Source organism: Lepidochelys kempii, chromosome 3 (genome assembly GCF_965140285.1).
Source record: "Lepidochelys kempii isolate rLepKem1 chromosome 3, rLepKem1.hap1, whole genome shotgun sequence".
NCBI lineage: Eukaryota > Metazoa > Chordata > Testudines > Cheloniidae > Lepidochelys > Lepidochelys kempii.
The window spans coordinates 76021176-76044497 of NC_136382.1; the positions used below are offsets into that span (position 1 = coordinate 76021176).

At 42.8% G+C, this 23322-nt stretch overlaps 1 long non-coding RNA gene across 1 annotated transcript; it reads left to right on the top strand.

Annotated features, from left to right (window-relative positions):
* The first annotated feature begins 828 nt into the window (after positions 1-828).
* Positions 829-9521, top strand: LOC144930377 (uncharacterized). The gene is made up of 3 exons (XR_013635505.1): positions 829-4036; positions 4820-5104; positions 8956-9521. It is a non-coding gene; the product is annotated as an uncharacterized LOC144930377 (long non-coding RNA).
* The last annotated feature ends 13801 nt before the right edge of the window (positions 9522-23322 follow it).

Sequence of the window (23322 nt, forward strand, 5' to 3'; positions counted from 1 at the left end):
CCCTTCCCACAGCCCCCATTGGCCTGGAATGGTGAACTGTAGCCGGTGGGAGCTGCGATTGACCGAACGTGCGGACGCTACAGGTAAGCAAACTGTCCTGGCCCGCCAGCAGATTTCCCTGACAGGCCACATGCCAAAGGTTGCCAATCCCTGATCTAGACCAATATCTAGTTTCCAACAGTGGCCACTTGATGCTTGAGAGGAAAGTACATGAAACCCTGCAGTTATGGGACAACTTGCCCGCAGGGAAGTTTCTTCCTGACCCCTATTGCAGATTGGCTTATAGAGCGAAGCTTGGGAGTCTACATTCTGCAAAAAAAAAATTAAAAATATCTTTACTATTATAATTGGCTATACTTGTTATCCATTTAACAGATCAGTCCTTTTTTTAATGTGAACAAATATGTTCATTTCATATGCAAGCGACTAGAACAAATGGACAACTGAAAATTGTGTGAAGAAATGTAATGCAAAGCTCTAGAAGCAAGTGGTTGCACAATTGCTTTGAGGTCAGACATGTTAGAAAAGAGACAGATAACCTATTCTGTTTTGAACAGGTGATCAAAAGAGAGCTTTAATAAGTGAGGAAGTAAGTTTTTATTCTTAATTTTATTTATTGCTTGTCTGCAAAAGCACCAGCAAATGTGTTACAGATGTATTACAAATCTGCAAAAGCACCAGATGTATTACAAATCTTAAACAACTAAATAAAAGCAATATACAATCATATTTATATAACAGCACCGTGTAAGATATTTTAAAACATAAGATTTTAAAATCTGAATTAAAAGGAGCTGCTACAGCTGCAGTCCTGCCTGTTTAGGTGGAACATGAAGATATCCTATAATCTTGGGATTCCAGCAGCAAAAATACAATATGTCCTCTTGCATGGCCAAAAAACGCATCCATCAGCCCCACCCCGTTGAGTTTAGCCATTGAAATGATATGCTGGGAGCCAGAAGCTCTGTGAGACAGCTGGGTCCCAATCCATTTTTAAAATTTAAAGCCAACATTTGAACACATTCTGGGTCCAAATAGGCAAGTGATGTGAATACAGAAACTTCTTGGCAGACTCTCCTCTCACGCCTTCCTGTTCCTCTGAATAATCAAGTTGCCATATTCTGCTGTAGCATCTAATCAACCTACTTTTGTAGCCTACAGTATACTGTAGTAGTCCAACACAAATGTTACAAAGGCATACACCACAGTCATTGTATTAGCATGTAAGAGAAACAGATAGTTTAATATTCTGAAGATGATCATAAGCAGCTGTGACTACCTGCAAATCCTGTGTAATATCAGCTCTGATCAGTGTCTAGACTGTGACCTGCATGAGTCACCTGAAGTGAGAGATACTATGAGAGGCCTAGTGAAATACTGCTCTCTCATATTTTCTACACAAACCAATCAACATAATTTTCATCTTGCTGAGATTCAGTCTTAGTTAATTCCTAGCTAGCTCTGGACTTCTGTGAGGCATATTTTGAGACCCCCTAAAATCATCCTCAGAGGGAAAGGTATAGCACTGACTGCACTGGGCTCTCTGTGGCCATAGCAGTTTACAGGATCGGGGCCTAAGAAATTATGGTAGAGTATAGTATATGAAGTTGGGTGTCATTGCTCTAAAACTGATTTCTGAGCCAATATCTATTACCATGCTTTTGACTGGTAACATAAAAACTGAAAACATTTGGAGCAATCACCAATTAGTGGGACCTAGCAAGACGCAAGCAGCCACCTATCAGCACGTGCTGGAACATCTGCACACATTATGATCAAGACAGTTCCATTTATACATATATAGGGCCGAGCCCATATGATTTTCTACTTGAGGAAATCTGAATATAAATAGTTGCCATATATAATTATAGGAAATGTGTAATTCATGACATTTTCAAAAGTACATATTCATTTTATTTAATGTATATTTAAAATATGAAAGGATTTGGGGGCAAGGAAAAAGAAAGTGATTGGTTTGGGAGCTACAGAAAGGAAAATAGGTTATTCCATAGCAGTCTGAGGGACAGGGGGCTGGGCAAGGGAAGGTTGAGATCCCCCTACTCTGAATTATTTGTGCCCTCTTTCCAACAATTCCCCAGCTTACTTATGGATATACACTCTGCCTTTGTCACACCTATGATGATCCACCTATGGGACAGCATGCCATCCTGTCCACCATAAAAAGAATAACTTTGAGGAAGCTATAAGGTGATTTTTGCAAAGGTAACATAACCTGAAGATTAAAGGTTGGGAGGACATGGAGAGAGACACCCTTAGGGAAAATTTGTTCAGGATGAAATTTATTAATCATCTGCATGTTAATCTTCCACTGTGTTCCTTTAAATGCAGGAGAGCGTATTTCAATCTCAGTAGTCCCAGAAAAGCAAGAATAATATCTTTTATATAACACAGTATATTCAAAGTTCTGTATAGGAATTAACTACTGTGGTATGTAATCTATCATTTAAATCAGCTTCTGTACTAGATGACTGGAAGATAGTTAATGTGATACCATTTTTAAAAAGGGCTCCAGAGGGGATCCCGGTAATTACAGGTCGGTAAGCCTAACTTCAATTGGTTAAAACTATAGTAAAGAACAGAATTATCAGACACATAGATGAACACAATTTGTTGGGGAAGAGTCAACATGGTTTTTGTAAAGGGAAATCATGCTTCAGCAATCTACTAGAATTCTTCGAGGGGGTCAACAAGCATGTTGACAAGGGTGATCCAGTGGATATAGTGTATTTAGATTTTCAGAAAACCTTTGACAAGGTCCCTCACCAAAGACACTTAAGCAAAGTAAGTTGACATGGGATAAGAGGGAAGGTCCTCTCATTGATCAGTAACTGGATAAAAGATAGGAAACAATAGCTAGGAATAAATGGTCAGTTTTCAGAATGGAGAGAGATAAATACTGATTTCCACCAGGGATCTGTACTGGAACCAGTACTGTTCGACATATTAATAAATGATCTGGAAAAAGGGGTAAACAGTGAGGTGGCAAAATTTTCAGATGATACAAAACTACTCCAGATAGTTAAGTCCAAAGCAGACTGTGAAGAGTTACACAGGGATCTCACAAAACTGGGTGACTGGGCAACAAAATGGCAGATGAAATTCAGTGTTGCTAAGTGCAAAGTAATGCATATTGGAAAACTTAATCCCATCTATACATATAAAGTAAATTAGCTGAAACCACTAAAAAAAGATCTTGGAGTCATTGTGGATAGTTCTCTGAAAACATCCACTCAGTATCCAGCAGTAGTCAAAAAAGCTAACAATGTTGGGAATTATTAGGAAAGGAATACATAATAAAACAGAGAATATCATATTGCTTCTATATAAATCCATGGTACGCCCACATCTTGAATACTGCATGCAGATGTGGCCGCCCCATCTCAAAAAAGATGTATTGGAATTGGAAAAGGTACAGAAAAGGGCAACAAAAATGATTAGGAGTTTGGAATAGCTTCCATATGAGGAGAGATTAATAAGACTGGGACTATTTAGCTTGGAAAAAAGACGACAAAGGGCTGATATATTAGAGGTCTATAAAATCATGACTGGTGTGGAGAAAGTAAAACAAGTATTTATTCCTCATAACACAAGACTGGGGTCATCAAATGAAATTAATTGTCAGCTGGTTTAAAACAAACAAAAGGAAGTATTGCTTCATACAATACACAGTAAATCTGTGGAACTCTTTGCCAGAGGATGTTGTGAAGGCCAAGATTATAGCAAGATTCAAAAAAGAACTAGATAAGTTTATGGAGGATAGGTCCATCAGTGACTATTAGCCAGGATGGGCAGGGATGCAAAGCCATACTCTGAAGTGTCCCTAGCTTCTGTTTGCCAGAATCTGGGAGTGTGCGACATGGGATGGATCACTTGATGATTACCTGTTCTGTTCGTTCCCTCTGAAGCACTGTCAGAAGACAGGATACTGAGCTAGATGGACTATTGGTGTGACCCGTATGGCCATTCTTATGTTTCTTAACTACTTGATCCCCATAACATCTACTGCGACTCTGAGGTAGGTGGATATGTACCATTATCCTCATTTTACAGATGGGAAAAAAGACCAAAAGATGAAGGAACTTGCCCAGGGCCAAGATCTTCTTAGTCTCTACTTTGTGATCATTCCTCCAGATCACACTACCAGCCATGGGCTGCTTTCCTGAGGCTGCTCCAACTTTCATGAAGAGGTCAGAGAAGAGTGGTGGAAGGCCACACATGTCTCCCTCTTGTTTCCAGATGTGCTGAGTGCTGCTTTGGTACACTAGGGAATCTGGCACTTTTGGACTTAGAGATCTATTATTCAGTGTACACCTCTGAAAGTTCTGACCATTGACTAATGAGTCTATGGGAGTAACTTATTTCTTGTCGTACTTCTAAATAAACAGATTTATTTTTGTAATAATTTAGTTAGAGAATGTTTTTTAATTTTTTTACAAGAGCTCTTGAACAAACTCACAGAATCACATGATCCATGCTAGAGCCATTTTGAAGATTTTTTAAAAAATTTAAATAACTTGAGTAAGCTGTTTTCAGTTTTAGTTTGCAGCAGTGTTGTAAGGGACCAGGCAGTCAGGACAGCAGTCAGCCTGCTGTCTGCCCACAAGGGACAGGAGTCACCAGCCAGGAGTTGGAGGAATAGCAAGGACAGGTCCTGTAAATACGAATATGGTTACTATACTTCCTGATTTTCCAGGACATTGCCTTTTTTTGAGAGAGAGAGAGAGAGAGAGAGAGAGAGCCTTCGTCCTCTATCCTGGCGGATTTTTCAAATAACAGGAAATGTCCTGGATTTTTGCAGAGCAGATGCTGTAGCTCAGAAAGAACCCTGATTGGTCCAGTTCCCAGTTGGTCCCTCCCCTGTATCTGCAGCTGATTGGTCCATTCCCCTGTGGACACAGCTACCGGATCCTGCACATCCAAGGCCCAGCTGCCAGCCCTGGGAGGGAGTCCCGCGGGGAGGCGCTGACTGAAAGCTGTTGCTGTGTCCTGGGTTTGCTCCAGCTGCTATGCCACCATGAGAGAAAGTGACACTGCCCACCACCTCACAAGTGAAGCCACAGTTACCCTCTTCAGCACCTCCCAGGTACCCCTCTCAGTACACCACACCCCTCCAGTACCCCAAATACCCACTCCAGCTCCCAGTCCCCCCCAACCTCGTAGTGTCCTCTTTCTGGGAACCTGGAATATAGTAACCCTAAACAAGAGTCAGGTTGGGGACTGGAGACCACACTAGGTTAGAATCGAAAGGCAAGGATCAGGATCAGAGTCAGGTTGGAATCAGAGATCAGGAGACAAAGCGAAATCTGGTGTTGCAGTAGGCCAAAATCTGTGTGGTTGGCCAACTTCCTGAGCTAAGCAAGGGCACTTGGCCAATCAGAGGGCTGCAGAATACTGACACTCTGGGTCTCTTGGGCAGTATTTCTTGCAGCACATACTCTCCACAGTGTTCCTGGTTGTGCCTCTGCATAGCCTCCCCAAGAGAATATCAGTTGCCCCAGATATGGGTTCTAGTCCCCAGATCCTTATAAGTGCTGGTCTAGAACATTGCTAAAAGTGCCTAGAAGTAAATCAATGCCAACAACATCTTCCTAACAGGTGCTGAATCTTCATGTCTCCTTTTATATGTTACTTTCATTGTGCATTTCAAGTAACCGAGCAACTCCAGAAATTTCATGCAAGTGTTGTAAAGGGTGAAAATATAAGGGATCTGGTTCTTTTATGCCTTGCAGTTTGTGTAGTTACTTGCACCTGTGCAAAGCGGACATAAAACACTACCATTAGTGTGAATGGAGAATTCTTATTTAATGACATTTTAGACCCATTTCACATACAAGATAGTGGAAAATTAGGCCTAAGATTTAAAATAATGTTAACAGAACTACTCCATTTGATCTCTAGGGATAACTGCTGAGTCAGGAGATGTAAGGTATTCAAACCTATATCTAATACAAGGCAGGTAAAAAGAACAAAGGTGCAGTTCTCTTTTTCCCTTACATAATTGTACATAAATCTAGCATGAATTGTCTGGCTCTTAACCTAATAAGAGTGGTTTCTTCAATCAAAGGTTAAATGAACAAAAAATGGCAAATGTATGTTAATGTATTATTTTACCTGTGAAATTGGAATATCTACATAAAGAACACTGCCAAGTATCTTTATAAGTCTCGATCCTGAAATTCATTGTGTATGGGCAGACTGCTTCTTTAGCAGAGAACCAATGATGTAACAAATTGCAGGATCAGGGCCATAGTTTGTACTTATGGGGAGGTGGTTATTATATTGTTTGTAATACCTTCTTGGAAGCTTTACAAATATTTCTTTCCCTACTGGTGTTATCTTTTTCCATTCGGCAAAAGTACTCCTTTAATTCTTATGGGGAAACAAGCCAACATGAATCACAGTTAATTGTAGTTTCCCTAGTCTGAAAAAAAAAAAAAGATTGGCGAAGCTTCATAATTCTAAGAATAAGTTTTGTGGGTTAACTTTGTGTTTCCTCTGTTGCAGCAGCACGAACATACTAGAAAAGAGACATAGAGAACCCCATAAGGAATGAAGTTCATCTTTACAGTTTGGCAGCGAACTTACTACTAGTGATTCCACAGAACCTATAATGAGGAATTGATTTCCCCTTGATGACGTTTTGAGGTTACTGGGGATAGCAATGTTTCTTCTCTTATTTAAAAAAGCATCTACATATTAAGATCTAGTTTGTGCCGAGCCCTGTGTGGATTGATGCACGAGAGATGCTGTAAGGAGTGTTTCCCCTGATCTTTTCATCCCCCGTACAGGTGGCTCATAAGGAGTGGGGCTGTCTAGTGCAGATAGTTTTGTTAGACCGTCCACTGAAGTTTGGGTGGGGAGAGGTCAAAGCCAAAGCCCAGCATCCCCTGCATTGTCCAGCAAAGCTATACTTTATTTATAGTTGATTACATGACCACTCATAGAGAGAGGGGAGGTTGCACACTCAGTATTTGAAATAGGCTGGTTGGTGGCAGAGCAGAGCTAAGCTCCCATTGAAGTCAATTATAGAACTCCCAAATGTGCACAAGGAACTAAGGGAGATAGAGGACATATATTTGAGGTTGAAATAAGATTGTGCATATAACTAGGAAACAAAAATGAAACCCTAAACTTATATTTTTGTAAACCTTCTGCCCGTCAGAGTTGGCAGCAACAAGGGCTGGGTATCTAGGGGTTCCGGTTAGGTATCTAGGGGTTCCGTTTCAATAACACAATGCAAAACCGGCTTGAGCCCCCACCCAGTGACCTGGGACAATTACATACCACCCCCCTGGACCCCTCTAAGAGGCAATACTTCCCCCCTCACAAGCACAGAGTCTGAGTGTAGCAAAAGCCTTTTAATAAAGGAGGGAAACAATGCAGCATTATGTTGGGGAAACACAAGAAACAGGATTCATAACACCAACCATCAGCAAAAGACCCACCCCCAAGTAAGTTTGGCAGTGTCCTTTTCCCCTCAGGGTCTTAAGTCCAGCAACCCAATAGCCACCCCCCACACACAGTTTCTGTCCTTGGTCAGTGCAGCCCCCCAGAGTTCAGAAGTCCATCTGCAGAGGTTACCCCCCAGCCTGGGTGGAAGTGGAGGGAGGTATGGGGGGCATCTTACATGCTCCGCTGCTCAGGTTGATGGCCGAGTGCCACGCCTCTCCATGGGGTTCTGCTGCAGTCCTCACCACCAGCCGCACCTCTCTGCCAGCCGCCCTGCTATCCACTCCACGCCGCTCTGCTCACCACTCTCAGTGCCTCTCCACTAGCTGTCCTGCTGTCTGCTCCTCTCCGCCAGCTGCCCACCTATCTGCTCCACTCTCTATGCCTCTCCACCAGCTGCCCTGCTATCCGCCCAACTCTGGTCACCACTCTCTGTGCCTCTCTACTAGCTGTCCTAGCCACTCACCAACTTGTCTTCAGGCCCTCCTCATTTAACACAGCTCTTTAGTGATTTCAGCTCTCAGTGATTTTTTTAGCTGGTAGTAGGGGAGCCTCAGTACTAGTGCACCACCAGCCCAAAGTAGGTCTAATGCTTAGACCTAGGCACCAGTGATTTCAGATCTGGAGCATGTAACAAGACTCCTAATAGAGCCAAAATTTAGCTCTGTTATTATACCATAGAGAGAGAAGATATCAAAGTAGTGCTTGACACCCACACACCTAGAAACACACATCCATCCCCAACCTTTCTCAATTCACTGGGTTTTGAAACCCATGTCCCTTGCCGAGCAACTGTTACTTGGTTGAGGGCGAGTCCCTCCATCATAAAATGCCAAGTACAGTTCTACTGTCCTTGATTCACATAACCAGGATAACAACACTTTATTACTCCTACCCCAATAACAGAGAGACTGGGGATCCCAAAGTAGCCAAAGTAACCATTTGGGCAAGCAGTCCATCATGCTAGGCAGGGTGGGTGTGCCCATGCAAATGAGAGTGCCCATGCAAACGAGATCAGCCCCTGAAGTCCTTTTCCACAGCTCACCACCAGATGTCAGGGTAGAGCTCATTCTGACCCTGCTTACATTTTAAAATTATTTTTTGCATAATTTAATTTGATATTTTTATTGTCTGGCTAACTAATGAAACAAGAATCTCATAATATTGAGAAAACATTAGTGACCTACATTTTGAAACAGTTCTCAATACTATATTTATGTAGAAAGATAAAGATTGTACCAAAGGGTTTTGAAATGTATTTAAAGCATCCTAGAATTTCAGTTGCCAGTAAACTAAGACACTTACTATATATAAACAGTATACAAAATTTGGGTTCACTTTCATAACATATAATCACTTTATATTTGTTATACTGTTATAGCATAACTTGGCACAACATAATATTTATATGATATCTTGCAAAACAAGTTAAACTCTTGATAGAAATGACAAAATATTTACCATCTCTTTAATCTTCTCCTGCAGATGCTGTTATTGAATTGAATCTGGTATGAGTGTTGCCACTGATTCTCAGCACCCTGCTTTCCTTCTTTCTCTGTTTGGACAGAAGAAAGCCTGTTAGTAGTGGTGTTGAACATTAGATTACTTTGGGAGAATGTCAGAATATTTGGACCAAATCAGAAATGAGTCTAAGGGAGTAAGAGACTAAACTGATGTAAGTTACAAGCTGGAAGAAAGTGTAAGTTATTGGGTCCTTCGTCTTTAATAGCCTGAAGAAAAAGGAAGCCTAGAGGTAGGGGGAGAAAAGAGCATGGACTGCAAGATCAGAGTAACTCACTGCAATGCTTGAATAATCTGTGAAGCAACAAAGTTATTTCCATTGATAACCATGATTTCTGTAATATGTGGATTTGTTCAAACACCAGTTTCTGAATAAAAGACTGAAAGATACAAGTCATTTCCTCAATACCTTCATATAAATAGTGTGTCATTGCCAAACATCTGGATTGCTAGTATTACATACACACAAATGCTTACCATGCTATACCAGGTACAGAAATCACTTTACCAGTATTCATGATAGTTGTCAATCTATAGGTATGATTTTAAAACTAAGATGTAACTAGTATTTTTTAAAAGAAGTTGTCATAAATATAGAGGGAAGGGTAAACACCTTTAAATCCCTCCTGGCCAGAGGAAAAACCCTTTCACCTGTAAAGGGTTAAGAAGCTGGGATAACCTCGCTGGCACCTGACCAAAATGACCAATGAGGAGACAAGATACTTTCAAAGCTGGATGGGGGGAGAAACAAAGGTTCTCTCTGTCTGTGTGTTGCCTTTGCCAGGACCAGAGCAGGAATGCAGGTCAGAACTCCTGTAAAGGGTTAATAAGCAATCTAGTTAGATATGCGTTAGATTCTGTTTTGTTTAAATGGCTGATAAAATAAGTTGTGCTGAATGGAATGTATATTCCTGTTTTTGTGTCTTTTTGTAACGTAAGGTTTTGCCTAGAGGGATTCTCTATGTTTTGAATCTGATTACCCTGTAAGGTATTTACCATCCTGATTTTACAGAGGTGATTTTTTTTTACTTTTTTTTCAATTAAAATTCTTCTTTTAAGAACCTGATTGCTTTTTCCTTGTTCTTAAGATCCAAGGGTTTGGGTCTGTGTTCACCTATGCAAATTGGTGAGGATTTTTATCAAACCTTCCCCAGGAAAGGGGGTGTAGGGCTTGGAGGGGATTTTGGGGAGAAAGATGTTTCCAAGCGGGCTCTTTCCCTGTTATATATTTGTTAGATGCTTGGTGGTGGCAGCAATAAAGTCCAGGGGCAAAAGGTAAAATAGTTTATACCTTGGGGAAGTTTTAACCTAAGCTGGTAAGAATAAGCTTAGGGGGGGTTTTCATGCAGGTCCCCACATCTGAACCCCAGAGTTCAGAGTGGGGAAGGAACCTTGACATGGTGGCAGAGCATTGGGATTAACTTGAAATCATTTTGAGATCAATTTGAGATTTTTTTAATCAGAAGCACAGATTTTTTAAAAGGAAATATTTTTTTCCTTTGGGCTGCTGGAAAGCAGGTTTTAAGCTGAAAGCAGTTAGAATTTTTTTTGTCTCTGCTTGGGGGCCAGAGCAGAGCCAAAAGGTAATTGTCTTTCGTGAGCTGGAGTTTTCTCTACCTAAAGGCAGGGTAGTTAACCTCCTGCAGGGAAATTCACAAGTCTTCACAGACCTGAAGTTGTTTTTTACCTAAGAGCAACTAGAGGGGTTTTCTGTCTATTTGTCTGGAGACAAAGGTGTTAGGTTTTTTTTTTATAGGATTTTTCTGTAGGCTGACAATCACTATCAGAGAACATAGGTATCCGTTTACGGCACAACCTGCTTTTGTTTTGACAAGCCAAGTTTTTGTTTGTTTGTTTTAGTTCTAACTCTCAGGTGTAAAGTTAGTTAAAAACAGAGCAGCAAACATGACAGAAACCAAGGAAACAGCCAAAGAGGCTACCCACAGGAGAGCTATGGAGGCAAAGGAAAAAGAAATGGAGGAAAAGGAAAAAGAATGGAAGCATGCTGAGGAGGAATGGGAGGCTGCCCACAGGAGAGCTATGGAGGTAGAAAAAAACCAAGAGGCTGCCCACAGGAGAGCTATGGAGGCAGGGGAAAAAGAAATGGAGGAGAAGGAAAAAGAGAGAAAGTATGCACTGGAGATGGAGAAGGCAAAGGCTCAGCAGAATCTACTGGATAACCGTAACCATCCTTCCCCAACAATCCACAAATGGGAGCGACTATGTCCACAGTATGATGAATCCAGTGATATTGCTGAATATTTTCTCACCTTTGGGAGACTGTGCACTCTCCATAAAATTCCTGAAGCTCACAAGATGACCACATTGGTCGCAAAATTAACTGGAAGAGCTCTGGACATATTCAATAAGATGCCTATCAATGAGGCTTCTGACTATAATAAGTTCAAGGATTTGGCTTTAAAGCAATTTCAAATTACATCGGAAACGTACAGAGTAAAATTTCAAATCCTTAAGAGAGGGCCTGGACTAAGTAATGTGGCTTATCTAAACCAGATGAAGGATCTATTAGATAAATGGGTCCAAGGAAGGGGTGTCACTAGCTTTGACGGAATGTGTGATTTGATAGCTCAGGAACAATTCCTGAATATGTCCAAGGAGGAAATAAAACAGTGTTTATGGGATAAGGAAATGGACTCAGCAGGAAGTCTTGCTTTTTATGCTGATCGATACGAGCAGTCCCAGACAACCAGAGAGGCGGGGCTAGCCGAAACAAAACAGGTGGAGGGAAGAGAGAGGAACAACCCTGGTCGCAGTTGGAGCAGATACCAGAAGGGAGACCCTCAGACCACACCCTACTACCAGGGGCAGCCCAAGGCCCCAACTACACACCAAGGAATACTCCAGACACCTTATTGTCCTGCCACACTGTTCTCCAGCAACCCACCTCGCCCCAGTGACCCATCAACTGGACGATGTTTTAAATGTAACGAACCGGGGCATGTAAAGGCCAACTGCCCCAAGAACCCCAACCGATTACAGATCATTGAACCGGAATCACACCAGAGGTCCTCACGCCCAGATACCTCCCAGATACCCTCGGACTGGAGGGAAACTGTGAGTGTGGACGGGAAGAAGGTCACAGTGTGGAGGGACACCGGAGCACAAGTGTCGGCTATCCATGCTTCCTTAGTGAACCCCAATTTAATTGACCCAGAGATCCAAGTGATAATTCAACCCTTTAAGTCCAACTCTTTCAATTTGCCTACAGCCAAGTTGCCTGTCCAGTACAAGGGCAGGTCAGGAACGTGGACTTTTGCAGTCTATGATGATTATCCCATCCACATGCTGTTGGGGGGAGACTTGGCCAATCAGGTGAAGCTAGCCAAGTGGGTGGGAATGGTCACCCGCAGCCAGGCTAAGCAAGCCGTTCTGTCTAGCTCTGTTCTGGAAACTTCTACCAGGGCCCAGTCAGAGGTGATGGACCTGGAACCCATGCCAACGTCTGCAAACAGCAGTAGTGGATCCAGTCCCAAAGACCTAGACAGAGCCAGTCCCAGAACCGGAACTGGCAGCAGCCCATACCCCTACACAAGAGGCTCAGCCGGAGCCTGAACCCCAACATAGTGCACCAGCGGAGAGCGGTTCACAGTCAACAGAAACAGCCCCATCCCCTACATTGCTTCCAGAAGGACCAAGCCCAGGTTCACAATCCAATGAGGAACTGATGTATCCAGCATCAAGGGAACAGTTCCAGACCGAACAGGAAGCAGATGAAAGCCTCCAGAGAGCTTGGATGGTGGCCCAAAGCAACCCACCGCCTCTCAGCTCTTTTAATCAATCCAGGTTTGTTGTAGAAAGAGGACTTTTATACAAGGAAACTGTTTGTGGTGGACACCAGGAAGACTGGCATCCTCAGAGACAGTTGGTAGTTCCAACTAAGTACTGGGTAAAGCTCTTGAGCTTGGCCCATGATCATCCTAGTGGCCATGCTGGGGTGAACAGGAACAAAGACCATTTGGGGAGGTCATTCCACTGGGAGGAATGGGCAAGGATGTTTCTACCTATGTCCGGTCTTGTGAGGTATGCCAAAGAGTGGGAAAACCCCAAGACCAGGTCAAAGCCCCTCCCCACCATTGAAGTTCCATTTCAGCGAGTAGCTGTGGATATTCTGGGTCCTTTTCCGAAAAAGACACCCAGAGGAAAGCAGTACATACTGACTTTCATGGATTTTGCCACCCGATGGCCAGAAGCAGTAGCTCTAAGCAACACCAGGGCTAAAAGTGTGTGCCAGGCACTAGCAGACATTTTTGCCAGGGTAGGTTGGCCCTCCGACATCCTCACAGATGCAGGAACTAATTTCCTGGCAGGAACTATGGAAAGCCTTTGGGAAGCTCATGGGGTGAATCACTTGGTTGCCACCCCTTACCATCATCAAACAAATAGCCTGGTGGCGAAATTTAATGGGACTTTGGGGGCCATGATACGTAAATTCATAAATGAGCACTCCAATGATTGGGACCTACTGTTGCAGCAGTTGCTCTTTGCCTACAGAGCTGTACCACATCCCAGTTTAGTGTTTTCATCATTTGAACTTGTATATGGCTGCAAGATTAAGGGGCCATTACAGTTGGTGAAGCAGCAATGGGAGGGGTTTACACCTTCTCCAGGAACTAATATTCTGGACTTTGTAACCAACCTACAAAACACCCTCTGAACCTCTTTAGCCCTTGCTAAAGAAAACCTGCAGGATGTTCAAAAAGAGCAAAATGCCTGGTATGATAAACATGCCAGAGAGCATTCCTTCAAAGTAGGGGACCAGGTCATCTTCTTAAAGGCGCTCCAGGCCCATAAAATGGAAGCATTGTGGGAAGGGCCATTCACGGTCCAGGAGCGCCTGGGAGCTGTTAATTATCTCATAGCATTCCCCACCTCCAACCAAAAGCCTAAGGTGTACCATATTAATTCTCTAAAGCCCTTTTATTCCAGAGAATTAAAGGTTTGTCAGTTTACAGCCCAGGGAGGAGGTGACGCTGAGTGGCCTGAAGGTGTCTGCTGCAAAGGGAAAAGTGCTGGTGGCGTGGAAGAGGTGAACCTCTCCATGCCCCTTGGCCGTATTCAGTGACAGCAGATCAAGGAGCTGTGCACTAGCTACGCGCTGACGTTCTCAGCCACCCCAAGACTGACTGAACGGGCATACCACTCCATTGACACAGGTAATGCTCACCCAATTAAAGTCCAACCTTACTGGGTGTCTCCTCAAGCTAAACCTGCTATAGAACGGGAGATCCAGGATATGCTACAGGTAGGGGTAATCCGCCCCTCTGGCAGTGCATGGGCATCTCCAGTGGTTCTAGTTCCCAAACCAGATGGGGAGATACATTTTTGCGTGGACTACCATAACCTAAATGCTGTAACTAACCCAGACAACTATCCAATGCCATGCACAGATGAACTATTAGAGAAACTGGGATGGGCCCAGTTCATCTCTACCTTGGACTTAACCAAAGGGTACTGGCAGGTACCACTAGATGAATCCATCAAGGAAAGGTCAGCCTTCACCACACATGTCCAGCTGTATGAATTTAATGTGCTCCCTTTCGGGCTGCGGAATGCATCCGCCACCTGCCAAAGCCTTGTAGATGGTCTCCGAGCGGGATCAGGAGAATATGCAGTCACCTACCTTGACGATGTGGCCATATTTTCGGATTCCTGGGCAGAACACCTGGAACATCTACAAAAAGTCTTCGAGCGCATAAGGGAAGCAGGACTAACTGTTAAGACTAAGAAGTGTCAAATAGGCCTAAACAGAGTGACTTACCTTGGACACCAGGTGGGTCAAGGAACTATCAACCCCCTACAGGCCAAAGTGGATGCTATCCAAAAGTGGCCTGTCCCAAAGTCAAAGAAACAGGTCCAATCCTTCTTAGGCTTGGTCAGTTATTACAGGCAATTTGTACCGCAATACAGCCAAATCGCTGCCCCACTGACAGACCTAACCAAAAAGAAACAGCCAAATGCCATTCAGTGGACCGAAGAGTGTCAGCAGGCCTTTAACCAGCTTAAAGTGAAACTCATGTCTGACCCTGTACTAAGGGCCCCAGACTTTGACAAACCATTCCTAGTAACCACAGATGCATCCAAACGTGGTGTGGGAGCAGTTTTAATGCAGGAAGGACTGGATCAAGAATTCCACCCTGTAGTGTTTCTCAGCAAGAAGCTGTCTGAGAGGGAAGGCAACTGGTCAGTCAGTGAAAAAGATGTTATGCTATTGTCTATGCTCTGGAAAAGCTACACCCATAAATTTGGGGACGGTGTTTCCATCTGCAAACCGACCATGCTGGGCTACAGTGGCTTCATACTGCCACGGGAAATAACAAAAAACATATTAGGTGGAGTTTAGCTCTTCAAGATTTTGATTTTGACATCCAACACATCTCAGGAGCTTCTAACAAAGTGGCTGATGCACTCTCCTGTGAAAGTTTCCCAGAATCAACTGGTTAAAATCGTCCTTGAGATGTGGAAAATATTGCTAGTCTTTATGTACTTGGTAGTCTATTTAGAGGTGCATGTGTCTTATTAACTCTGTTTTCTCCTAGAGCTCCAGGAAGAAATCACAGCCAGCGTTTCACCCTATCTGTGATTTGGGGTGTGTGTCATAAATATAAAGGGAAGGGTAAACACCTTTAAATCCCTCCTGGCCAGAGGAAAAACCCTTTCACCTGTAAAGGGTTAAGAAGCTGGGATAACCTCGCTGGCACCTGACCAAAATGACCAATGAGGAGACAGGATACTTTCAAAGCTGGATGGGGGGAGAAACAAAGGTTCTCTCTGTCTGTGTGTTGCCTTTGCCGGGACCAGAGCAGGAATGCAGGTCAGAACTCCTGTAAAGGGTTAATAAGCAATCTAGTTAGATATGCATTAGATTCTGTTTTGTTTAAATGGCTGATAAAATAAGTTGTGCTGAATGGAATGTATATTCCTGTTTTTGTGTCTTTTTGTAACGTAAGGTTTTGCCTAGAGGGATTCTCTATGTTTTGAATCTGATTACCCTGTATGGTATTTACCATCCTGATTTTACAGAGGTGATTTTTTTACTTTTTTTCAATTAAAATTCTTCTTTTAAGAACCTGATTGCTTTTTCCTTGTTCTTAAGATCCAAGGGTTTGGGTCTGTGTTCACCTATGCAAATTGGTGAGGATTTTTATCAAGCCTTCCCCAGGAAAGGGGGTGTAGGGCTTGGGGGGGATTTTGGGGGAAAAGACATTTCCAAGTGGGCTCTTTCCCTGTTATATATTTGTTAGACGCTTGGTGGTGGCAGCAATAAAGTCCAGGGGCAAAAGGTAAAATAGTTTATACCTTGGGGAAGTTTTAACCTAAGCTGGTAAGAATAAGCTTGGGGGGGGTTCATGCAGGTCCCCGCATCTGTACCCTAGAGTTCAGAGTGGGGAAGGAACCTTGACAGAAGTACTGGAGGGATCATGGGATTGCTAATGGGTTACAGAACTTTCATATCCAGGTTGTTGTCTCAGATTCAACCAATGATAGTAAAAGAACAAAATTTCCTTTCTTCCTCATCAGATGGCTGTTCTGTGGTGTGTATAAAATCTGTTGAAGTAAAACTCAGGGATGGAGGCAGAAAGAGAAAACTGCTTGTGAAGCAGTGAGATTTGTGTGAGGCCTAGACGAAAGAGAAGTACACAAGACAGCTGTTTCTGGAGACAGGGCAGAGTTGCCTTACCTAAGGTTTGTGTAAAAGGGAGTCGCCTATGTTGTCATTTGTTACCACCCTGTTCAATGAAACAGAATTTATGTACAGTAAAAGCTGTATTATCTGGCACTTCACCAACCTGGAAAGCTCTATAAACCAGCATTTCTGATCTTCATCAAAAGCCCAAGTTATTGTCCAGTTGGCGTGGGGCGAGCAGGGTATTGGGGCACGGGAGGGGGTTCGGTGTGTGGGCTCTGGGAGGGGGTTTGGGTGCAGGACTGGGCTCGGGGCAGCGGGTTGGGGCATGGGAGGGGGTGCAGGATCTGGGGACTACTCACCTTGGGCAGCTCCCCATAAGCAGTGACCTGTCCCGGCCGCTCAGAGGCGCGGCAGGTAGCTCTTCATGCTGCCTCCACCCACAGGTGCCACCCCTGCAGTTCCTATTGGCTGCAGTTCCTGGCCAATGGGAGCTGCGGAGTCAGCGCTCATGATGGGGCAGGGGCAGTGTGCAGAGCCTCCTTCTACATCTCCTTCTTGGAGCAGCCAGGACAGGTTGCCACTTGTGGGGAGCTGCCCAATGTGAGCACCTCCCCAGATCCAGCACCCCAAGCCCCGTCCCAGAGCCCACGTGCCATACCCCCTCCTGCGCCCCAACCCCGCAGCTCCACACACACACCCAAATTCCCTCCGTCTTAGTTAATCAGCATTTTTAACTTACCAGCACCCCCCACTCCTCCAACATGCTGGATAAAACAGCTTTTACTGTACATGGTGTAAATACATAAATATGTATGTATTTCCACTGAGTGTGTGTCTGATCGTATTGCTGAACACTAGTGCTTCCTACCACCTCCTCACTGCTTGTCTCCCTTGCTCATTCTGTCACATATAAAATTGAGATGATAAACTCTTTGGGGCAGGGCCCACATCTTGCTCTGACTTTTGTAGGCTTGTCTATACAAAAAGTTCATGGCAAGTTAGAGGGTAAACGTACCTCACACTAGCCTGCTGTGCACTATATGTCAGTGTGGACCCTGCTACTGTGCACTGAAAGTTTGATCTACTCCTATTTCAAAGCAGTGTAGATCAAAGTGCACTAGGGAACTTTCAGTGTGCAGTCCCAGGAACACAGTCAGTTAGAACATGACAGGCTAGTGAGCACTAACTGTTCATATAGATAAGCCCTGTAATTTGTCTAGGAAGTATTTGGACATCTGTATAATAAGATTCCACGTATGTCACTGTGTGTCACACGGGAGCCTATTATGGCTGTAAAGTCAGTGTAAAGTGATGGAAAGAGCTACAAGCATGGTGGAGGGCTCTTTTTCTTCAGAATATCACCAGGTTGAATCATCACTGGGTTTCACAGTCGGTAACCATCCTGTTTTTAAGTTCTCAGCCTCTTTGACTTTACAAAATTACATCTGTAAGGCATGTATCTATGGCATGCCAAGCCTCCTCGACTACTGTGATATCAGAGGTAACTCAACCAATCACCACCCTTGCTCTACAGCTAATTTGCATGCCCTAATTTCATTCGTTGTGTGAGGGAGACTGCACATATGATAACTTGCCTGGCCCAACAGCTACCTGCCCAAATCAACACAAATCTCCCAGCACAGCCCCCTAGACAAAAATCAACACAGCCACCCACACAACAGCACAATCAGTATATACAATAACCCCAAAGACACACAGCTGCTCACCGCAGCACACCTCCCTTGGGGATGAAATGAGGGATATTTTAGAGAGGGGGATCAAGTTCCACACTATATGACCAACCACAGCAAAATGGTGATTGCCTGTGATCTCAGAGACAATCATGGAAATCCTACCCCTCCAGAGGCATCTAAGAACCAAAAACATGACTAATTTCCTCTGAACAAAGCTCTTTAACAAGCAGAGACTCAAGCGAGATAAGCTCTATCCAACAGCAAGAGTTTGGCCTTTCCAGTTGAGGATAAGATTGTCAAGTGAAACGAATTGAGACTGTGTCATTTAAGTATTCCTCTAAAGCAGAGACCCAATTTGAAGGATCTATAGGGCAAAGATACAGGATTATATCCAAGGACATACCTTAGGCACGTTGTGTAAGACTGGCAAGCCACTCCAACCTGTGCTCCCCTGATTCTGGTTTCCACCATTACATGTTGTATGATAGAGCAGGCACTGCTCCAAATGATATATGCTTGTAATTGCCAAAAGGGGCCAAAGAGTTAGCTGCATCTTTGTACACATGTTCTTACTAGACCCCCTTTTTTGTGACCAGGCCCATTTTCCTGCTATGCCAACGGCATTAAAGGCATATTGTGTATATATGCCTACATCAGATGTATGCCACTGCAGGATCATACCTGTGCCAGGATAAGCCTCCCTGAGCTATTTAATAAATATACTTACTAGTGGTGCGATGCAGAGAGGGCACAACACATCCAAGGATCTGGCCCAGTGTTGGGTATCATCAACATTCTGTGTTTAGCAATGATTTTGTTACGAGGCTTCATATATACATTGAACAACAATGGCCAGTTACTTGTTTTGTACAGACCTATGTAACGTGTATGGGTGCAACTTAGCACGCACATTTAAAAAATTGAACCATAAATGCCAGGGAACCATGCCATCTTAAAAACTATAGAGTACCTTGTTTTGTTACGCTATCGCTTTTAATTACACTGGAGTTTTCTACTTTGGTTATAAAATCTGAATATCATATTTCCATCTAATCTTAGAATACATCATCATCATTTTGGAAGGGGGACTTGGTATATTGCATGGCGGTTGTGTCCTATCTATAAAACTGCCATTCTTGTGAAACTTTAAAGGTTCTGATGTATTCAGAATGAGTTAAGTAGGACAGAGTCATGCACCTATAAATCTGTGTATTCTATGATTTCATTTTCTGTGGATTCATTCTTGGTATGTTCGGGAAGACCTATGTATAGTTTTCTTGATTAACTCATGGCTGGGACATATTACTTTGACGCAACACCTCAAAAAGCTAAATCTTAGTGCTCAAAGTAACAAGTCCTAAACCATTAGTTATCGGCTGTTCAACACTTTTGCCAAGGATTTCACATAATCATGACTAGTTTTAACATTTTACTTGGTTTCCCAACACAAAGAGAAAGGAACTGATTTTGATCTCATTTATATCCATTTAAATTAGAAGTAACCCCTCTGAAGCAATGGATATTACACCAGTGTAAAATTTGTGTAAGCAAGATCATAGTCAAGTCAGTTCTTCCTGTAATTTTCCCCACCTCACCCAGCATGTTACATGCCTGAGACTCAAAAGTCAGGTACTGTTGCTATGCTTAATTAGCTAATGCAGAAAATAAGGAACCAAGCTAAAGAATTTTCCATTCAAAGATTATTACAATTTATTTTTAGAGGCCTAGTTTTTAGGGTTTTGTGATTAATTTACCAAAAGACTAAAGGAATAGGGTTTTTTTGTGTGTATCTTGCTGGTTTGTTCTATATAAGTGTTTCCTAAGCAAAGACATTTTCTTTCTTTTCCTTAGGAGGACATACTTAGGAGAGACTGCAGCCCTAGATATGCAATAGCTTCTGCAGTCCCTGCGTGAGCAGAGCTGAATCTGGATCCAAAATGGACTGCTTGCCTATCTGTATCTGAACTCAGGTTTCCTCCTTCATAAAGGGGCCACCAAGACATTCCACTTAACCAACAAAGGCCCTGATTCTTTACTGTCTGCAGTTAGCTGCAAAACACATTTTTAAAAGGTATTCATCACTGGCCTGCTGAGTTCCCCCACCCCCATATCATAATCCTGTATAAGAGTGGCTGTTCTGTCCCTGACTTCTTGATTATCACTTATTCAGGGCACACATTTAGTCTTGAAGGTGGCATTGTTATTGACTGAACATACTAACTGCTTGAGAAAATGTTGATTACTTCACATCCCTGAAAATTAATCCTGAAACCTTCCTGAACTATAATAATCAGCTCCTTTAACTTTCTTTCCAGTGAAGAAGGTGGAGGCCAGGAGTGTCACTGAAGAGCAGGTGGTTCTCCTAGGCTCATTAGTACCTTTCCTTTTCCTTTTAAAATCCTTGATGCCAAGAATGCTATTTATAGTTTTTAAGGGCTCTGTTGTGTTGTCCTACCTCTGCTGCTAAACACCATTTGTCTGCCTTTCCCACTCTATTAAATCAGCAACCTATGACAGCACCTCAAGACTTGTAGAAGCTGCAGCTCTAGAATGATGTGGCAGGTCTGAAGCAGATTGATGGCATCCAGCAGGGATGGACAGATGGAGATATTTAAACACTGCCTGTTTTTTGAAAGATAGAGGAAAATGGAGCACAGGGTGATGGCAAGAGGGGAATAAGGAGCAGGGTGAAGGAACTCCTGTAAATAAATGGTTTGTTGACAATTTAAAGGAATACTCTAGGTACACCAATGAACAAGAGATGATGATAAGAGATCATGGGATCCCATAGCACAATAAGAAAATCACTTGGAGTAAATGGGAGCTACATTAAAAACCAATGCAGGGAAATACTTTTTCACACTGGTAGTAGTCAGCCTTCAAAATTCAGCACTACAGGAGGTTAGAAAGCAAAATACTTCAGCTGTGGTTTTTTTATGATCAGTGAGAACATTTGTAGTTCTATATACTAAGATGGGTATAATCTGATGTCATGCTTCAGAGTGTGTGCTGATTGCTGCAGAATTCAGGAAGGAATTGTTTCCTCCCACGTAAAATGCAATATTGCTTGACTGGCCAAGTAGGTTACTAGGGTTGTCCTCTGAAGCATCAGGACTAGCCATCTCTGGAAAGAGAATACTAGATTTGATGGAAAACTGGTTCAGCCTGGAATAGCAAATCCTATATTCCAAACAATAATGATGATAGCTAACATGGCAAAAAAAATCCTTTCTGTTATGGTAACAGGGGCCTTCAAATTATGACAGCATAGAATCATAGAAATGTAGGACTGGAAGGGATCTCAAGAGATCATCTAGTCCAACCTCCCCACCCCTGCTGAGGCAGGACCGAGTATACCTCGACCATCCCTGACAGATGTTTTTCTAACAATCTTAAAAATGTCCAATGACAGGGATTCCACATCTTCCTTGGTAACCTATTCCAGTAATTAACTAAAATAGATATATATTTTTTTCCTTTCCCCCCCTATAACTGGAGGAGTGTTAACAGGCCACTTCACTTTGAATGGTCCCTTGAAATATGTTAACTACTTATGCTAAACAATCTGTTCCACCTTGTATTTAGCTGTGACACTCTGGATATCTCTACACTGCACTTAGACACCTGCAGATGGCCCAGTGCCAGCTGACTTGGGCTTACGGTGGGGCTGAACTAAGGGTCTGTTTAATTGAGGTGTAGACATTCAGGCTTGGACTGTAGCATGAGCTCTGGGACCCTCTCACCTTGCAGGGTCCTTCAGCCCAGGCTCCAGCCTGAGTCTAAATGTATACATTGCAATTAAACAGCTCCCCGGTCCAAGTCAGGCCAGCCAAGGGTTTTTAATTGCAGTGTTGACATCCTCTCTGAGTGCATCCCAGGACTGAGGAAGAGTTCAGTGTAAGCGCAAACACTAGTTTCTCTCACCAACAGAAGTTTGGTCCCAAAATAGATAAATACTAACAACTAGATGGTATGATGAGCCATTTTCAGTATGTAGCAAATTCTCTGTAAGTAGAGGACAGAATGGTCCTAGCATGCTCTAGTGAACAGAGCATGTATCTGGGAATCAGAAGATCTGGGTGCTAATTCCTGGCTCTGCCAGTTTTCCTGTTTGACTTTGGGCATGTACATCACTTTGATGGGCTCTCTTTGGAGTCTGTCATACCACTTCTGAATTGATGAAAGATTTCTTTCCTCTCAGGGATGTAGTATGAAGACTTTTCCACACCCTCAGCATGGGAAGTAAGCACCAGCCTGCTAAAAGGCGGTACAGAGGTACAGAGTGTTCCCCACAGGACCGTTGTGCCATATACAATGGGTGAATATAACATAACTGAATGATATGCTGTACATCATTTAGTTACATGTCATTTCATTCCCATTTAATAACATGGGATGTCTCAGTTTGGAAACATGTAAAAGGGTCTTAGAAGCATAACAATGATCCTCAAGCCATTCATGTAATAAAGGGGCCAAAATACAATAATGACGAATCACCAACACAGTAGCATGTAATGTGTTGGCTTGTGCACTGCTATTACTATGTGATGCTATCATTGCAGAGACTTGAGTACACAACATATAGTAATCAAATGAGTCTAATATTGAAAATTCAAGACCTCTTTTGTTTAGTGATTTCTATACTCCTTGACTTCTATTTTTCCATTCATTATTTTTATTTTTTTCACAGTAACACCTATAAGTATTCACTGAAGAAACACAAATTTCCTACACACATTGGGCCATATACTGCCCTTGGTAAATGCATACAATCCCCAATGGTATTAGTAGAGTTTCTTATGCAGTTTGAGGACAGAATAGGGCCTATTTAGAACACTCTAGACCTCTTTGAATTTAACTATGGAAAGTATTTGTTTGTTAGGAGAGTAAATTATAGATATTTGTTCAGTGGTATATGGTTAGATGATGAATAAATTAACGCGTTTATATCTTTTTTTTGTAGGAAAAAAGATCAGCTGTTTTACATTT